Here is a 6218-nt window from a genome sequence, read left to right on the forward strand (position 1 = left end):
ATATATATATATATATATATATATATATATATATATATATATATATATATATATATATATATATATTATATATATATATATATATATATATATATATATATATATATATATATATATATATATATATTATATATATATATATATATATATATATATATGGGAGAATATACAAAAAATAACAACAGACGAGGACAGGTGGTGTAAATAACAAAAGTATATATTAGTATGACGCTCGGGAATACGGAAAGTCTTTGACGTTTCGAGCTACGCTCTTCAACAGAAAGAATACGGAGACAAGGAGAAAAACACGGAGAAAAAAAATTGAATAGTGTTCAGTCAACGGTCAATCATAATAATGGCCGATCATAACAATGACTGACCGGAAGTTAGAAATTCTTATTTCAGGAGAGCTAAGAAAGGGGGAGATAACAAACGGTGATCGGGAACGAGGGGCTGTGTGTGGGAGGTAGACTGCTGGTGATCTTGACGTATGTAGTGTGAAAATGGGGGAAGGGAGAAAGGAAGAAAGTAGTTGGTCAGTTGTAGTGTGTGCGTGGTGTGATGCGAGGGTATTGGTGTGGTGTGCGTGGTGTGATGCAAGGGTATTGGTGTGGTGTGATGTGAGGGTGTTGGGAGGTGGGGAAGGCATGGGTGGAGTGTGGGGTAGAGGTAGGGGTATGTGGGTAGGGTGGGGTATGTGGGTAGGGGTGGGTGGTGGGTGTAAGGAATTGGATGGGGTGGAGTGGGAAGGTAGAGTAGGAGTGTGTTGGGGTGTGGTGGGATGAGCTTATGAGGGGGTGTTGACGAGGAGGGAGAAGGGGAAGGTGGATGTAAGAGAGGGGGAAGATGGGTATGGGAGGGGAGAGGAAGAGAGGAGAGAGGGTGGGTATAAGAGAGGGAAGGGGGATTGAGAGAGGGGGAAGGTGGGTATGGGGGGAGAAAGAGGGGAAGGTGGGTATGGGGGGAGAAAGAGAGGAAGAGAAAGAGAGGAAGAGAAAGAGAGGAAGAGAAAGAGAGTGAAAGAGAGGGAAGAGGGGTATGGGGGGGGAAGAAGAAAGGAAGAGAAAGAGAGTGAGAGAGAGGGGAAGAGAGTGAGAGAGTAAGGGTGAGAGAGTAAGAGAGTAAGAGTGTAGAGAGTAGGAGAGTAAGAGTGTAGAGAGTAAGAGTGAGAGAGGGGGGAGTACGGGAGAGGGGGGGAGGGGGGAGTACGAGAGAAGAGAGTGAGAGAGAGTAAGAGAGAGGAGAGAAAGAGTAGGGGTGAAGAGAAGTGGGAGTGGAGAGAAGTATGAAGAGAGGTACAAAGAAGTACAAAGAAGTAGGAGTCGGAGCAGGAGGTGGGGGAGGGGAGAGATGGGTGGTAGGAGGGAGGGTGGGGGAGAGAGACAGGAGGAGGGGGTTAGATGAAGAGTGGAGGGGAGTTGAGCCCATGTGGCGCAAAGGAGCGAAGATAGAAGATTAATCCCTGTTCACGGCGCAAACGAGAGTCCGGATGGCCCCTGTGCATGGACAATCCAAACACAGACAGGTGTTGCCGCAAGGAGTGGCCGGCAGAACGGAAGTGGCGTGACACCGGGGTGTCATTGCCGACGTTGATATCTCGGAGGTGTTCCGCGAATCGGTCGGCCAGGCGCCGCCCCGTTTGTCCGATGTACAGGGATTGGCAGAGAGAGCAGGAGAGGCAATATATGATGTTGGTAGACGTGCAGGTGAAGGAGTCGGTGATGCGATAGGGTCGGTGATGGGTGCTGGTGAGGAGGGTGGTGTTGGAGAGGTAAGGGCAAGTGCGGCAGCGTGGACGGGAGCAGGGGAAAGAGCCAGGTTGGGAGGTTGGGTTGGGGAAGAAGCTGTGGACCAAGAGGTCCCGTAGGTTGTGGGCTCGTTTGAAGGAGGGGAGGGGTCGATTAGGGAAGATGTGGGAGGTGGAGGGGTCGGACTGGAGGCGCCGAAAAGCTCGGAGAATGGAGCGTTGGAGGGGTAGGGTGGTGGGATGGTAGGTGAGGGGAAAAGGGAGGCGGGAAACGGCAGGGCGGGTTCGGGGGGAGAGAGCAGATGCACGGTCCACAGAACGTGCTCTGGCAAGGGCGGTGTGGATGGTGGTGGGTGGATATCCACGCAGGCTAAAGTGGTGAGCCATGAGTTGAGACTGAGTCTCAAAGTCATGGCTGTCGCTACAAAGTCTGCGTAGACGGAGGAATTGGGAATAGGGGATGGAAAGTTTTGTGTGTCTAGGGTGGGAGGAGGAGAAGTTGAGATAGGAGTGTGAGTCTGTGTGTTTGTAGTGGATGGAGGTGCTAAGGGCGGAGTGGAGGATGCTGACCGAAATGTCGAGAAAGGGGACAGAGGTGTCAGAGACAGTACAGGAGAAGTGGAGGGCAGGATGGAAAGATTGAACGAAAGAGAGGAACGAGTCAAGATGTTCGCGGGAGAGAGAGGTGGCACCGATACAGTCGTCGATATACCGACCGTATAGTTCGGGAGTGGGACCAGTGAAACTGGAGAATATTTGGGCCTCAACATAACCAACGAAGAGGTTCGCGTAGTTGGGGCCCATTCTCGTCCCCATGGCCACTCCCGAGATTTGCTGGTAGATATCTCCCGCGAACGAGAAGCAGTTGAGAGATAGGACAAGTTCGGCCAGACGAATGAGTGAGTGTGGAGGTGTCGGGTTGTGGGTTGGGGCGTTGGTCTAGAAAAAACTTCAGGGCACACAGCCCCTCGTCGTGGGGGATCACTGTATAGAGGCTCTGGATGTCTAGAGTGAAGAGAAGCTTAGAAGGGCCGGGAGGGAAAGAGAAAGAGTTGAATAGACGAAGCGCGTGGTTAGTGTCATGAATGTGGGAAGGGAGAGAAGCCACTAGGGGGGCGAGGACCCGGTCTAGGTATTTTGAGATAAGCTCGGTGGGGCAGTTGCAGGCGGAGACGATGGGGCGGCCAGGGTTGTTCGGTTTATGGATCTTGGGGAGGAAGTAAATGGTGGGGGTGCGTGGGGTGCGAACAATAAGGTTGGAGGCGGTGGCGGGGAGATGGGAGGAGAGGATGAGGTCATGGATAGTGGAGGACACAGTCTGTTGGTAGCTGGGCGTGGGGTCGGAGGGCAGAGGGCGGTAGAATGAGGTATCTCGAAGTTGACGGAGAGCTTCGGCCTCGTAGAGGTCCGCGCGCCATACTACCACGGCTCCACCCTTATCAGCCGGTTTTATGATGATGTCCGTGCGGCGTCGGAGGGATCGAAGGGCCGAGAGTTCGGCTGGGGAGATGTTGAGTCGAGATGGACGCCTGGAAAAGTTAAACCGGCCCACAGCGCGTTGGCAGGCGCCCGCGAAAAGATCAACTGCCTGGAACTGGCCAGGAGCAGGCGTCCACTGGGATGGTCGTCGGCCCAGGTCAGTGAAGCAGTCCTCGTTGGGTGCGGGTGGTGTGTTATGGAAAAGCGCACCCAACCTAACGCGGCGCACAAAGCTGTGGACATCAGCACGGGTTTGAAATTCCTTGCAGGATGGAGTGAGTGGGATGAAGCGCAGACCCCTATTGAGGACGGAGCGCTCCGCCTCAGAGAGAGGAAGATCTGGGGGAATGGTAACGACAGGCTGAAGTGGAGAAGGGGTGGGTGGAATAGAAGTAGGAGGGGATGAAGTAGGGTTAGGAGGGGCGGTCGGGATGGTGGAGGGCTGGGAGGGAGGGGGTGGAGTGTGTGTGGGAGAGGCAGGGTGGTTGGGTGTGGGTGGGGAATGCACATCAGGGAGGTAGAAGGGTGGTGGAGGGGTTGGGGTAGTGGCATCAGGTGTAGAGGAATGGAGGAGTGAGTGAAGTTTGCGGAGCTTAGTGTCGGTAAGAAATGCATGAAAGAGATGATTAAGTTGAATGATAAAGCGCAATGTATTGTGAGCATGGGAGGGTGACAGAGAGGAGAAAAATATGGAAAAGGCTGGAGGAAGAAGGCGGTCGATAGTGTGGATTTTAGAGAGATTGGAGCGAATGGTGGCCCGCATAAGGCGGTAGGATGTGGTGCGGAGTATGGGTAGAATGGTGGTAGAGGAGTGGAGAGTGGGGTGGAAATGGAGGCGGAAACCCTTAGGGATGAGGCGGTGATGTAAGCAGCGACTGAGAAACGTAATATGACTAGAGAAACGAGTCTTCTTGAATATGAGTAAGGAGAGTCGTATAGTAGGTTGAAAGTATAGAGAGGGAAGTGTGCGGAGGTATAGTTTTAGGCGGTTGTGGAGAGTGAGTTGGAAAGATTTGTAGTCAGGCATGATGGAACGAGAGAGAAAAGAAAATTAGACGTGGGAAGGAGAATTACAAAAGGTGTGGTGGAAAAAAAACAAGCGTGATGAGAAAATTGGACGTGGAAAAAAGGAAAAAAAGAAAAAAAGGGGGGAAAAAAACTGGAAAAAAAACTTTTTTAACAGGTGTGGGGGAAAAAAAATAAAGGCATGAGGAGAAAAAACGAAAAAGGGGTTGTGAGAAGAAAATATATGCGAGATGGGAGAAAAAAACAAAGCAAAAAGGAAGATGGGACAATAGGGAGAAATGGGGTGACAGGGAGAGGAGAAAAGAAAGGGAGGGAGAAGAATACAAAGTAATAGGTGCAGATTAGAGAAGACAGATTAGGAACATCCAGAGTACGAAGAGACGGTAGGTGAAGGAAAGTAAGGTAAAAAAGGATGATAAAGGAGGTTTACAAAAGTGGAAAAGTTCAAAAGTTTTTTAGACGTCGTGGTATATTGAAGCGATTTCCAATCAGAAGATGGGTCCAGTGTAAATCCGTGGGTAGGAGAGGTGCAGCTGGAGGGTATAAAGTTCAGAATCAAACAGTCCAGATCCAGAAGGAAAGAAGGTAGAATCCAAAAGTTGGTAGTGTGTGATGAGAGGCGACAGGATTAGCTGGTGCGACCACGTGAGCGTGTATTATATGTGGGAGAATATACAAAAAATAACAACAGACGAGGACAGGTGGTGTAAATAACAAAAGTATATATTAGTATGACGCTCGGGAATACGGAAAGTCTTTGACGTTTCGAGCTACGCTCTTCAACAGAAAGAATACGGAGACAAGGAGAAAAACACGGAGAAAAAAAATTGAATAGTGTTCAGTCAACGGTCAATCATAATAATGGCCGATCATAACAATGACTGACCGGAAGTTAGAAATTCTTATTTCAGGAGAGCTAAGAAAGGGGGAGATAACAAACGGTGATCGGGAACGAGGGGCTGTGTGTGGGAGGTAGACTGCTGGTGATCTTGACGTATGTAGTGTGAAAATGGGGGAAGGGAGAAAGGAAGAAAGTAGTTGGTCAGTTGTAGTGTGTGCGTGGTGTGATGCGAGGGTATTGGTGTGGTGTGCGTGGTGTGATGCAAGGGTATTGGTGTGGTGTGATGTGAGGGTGTTGGGAGGTGGGGAAGGCATGGGTGGAGTGTGGGGTAGAGGTAGGGGTATGTGGGTAGGGTGGGGTATGTGGGTAGGGGTGGGTGGTGGGTGTAAGGAATTGGATGGGGTGGAGTGGGAAGGTAGAGTAGGAGTGTGTTGGGGTGTGGTGGGATGAGCTTATGAGGGGGTGTTGACGAGGAGGGAGAAGGGGAAGGTGGATGTAAGAGAGGGGGAAGATGGGTATGGGAGGGGAGAGGAAGAGAGGAGAGAGGGTGGGTATAAGAGAGGGAAGGGGGATTGAGAGAGGGGGAAGGTGGGTATGGGGGGAGAAAGAGGGGAAGGTGGGTATGGGGGGAGAAAGAGAGGAAGAGAAAGAGAGGAAGAGAAAGAGAGGAAGAGAAAGAGAGTGAAAGAGAGGGAAGAGGGGTATGGGGGGGGAAGAAGAAAGGAAGAGAAAGAGAGTGAGAGAGAGGGGAAGAGAGTGAGAGAGTAAGGGTGAGAGAGTAAGAGAGTAAGAGTGTAGAGAGTAGGAGAGTAAGAGTGTAGAGAGTAAGATATATATATATATATATATATATATATATATCTATATATATATATATATATATATATATATATATATATATATATATATAATATATATATATATATATATATATATATATATATATATATATTATATATATATATATATATATATATATATATATATATATATATATATATATATATATATATATATATATATATATATATATATATATATATATATATATATATATATATATATATATATATATATATATATATATATATATATATATATATATATATATATATATATATATAT

Source organism: Octopus bimaculoides, chromosome 4 (genome assembly GCF_046866305.1).
Source record: "Octopus bimaculoides isolate indiv1 chromosome 4, ASM4686630v1, whole genome shotgun sequence".
Lineage (NCBI taxonomy): Eukaryota > Metazoa > Mollusca > Cephalopoda > Octopoda > Octopodidae > Octopus > Octopus bimaculoides.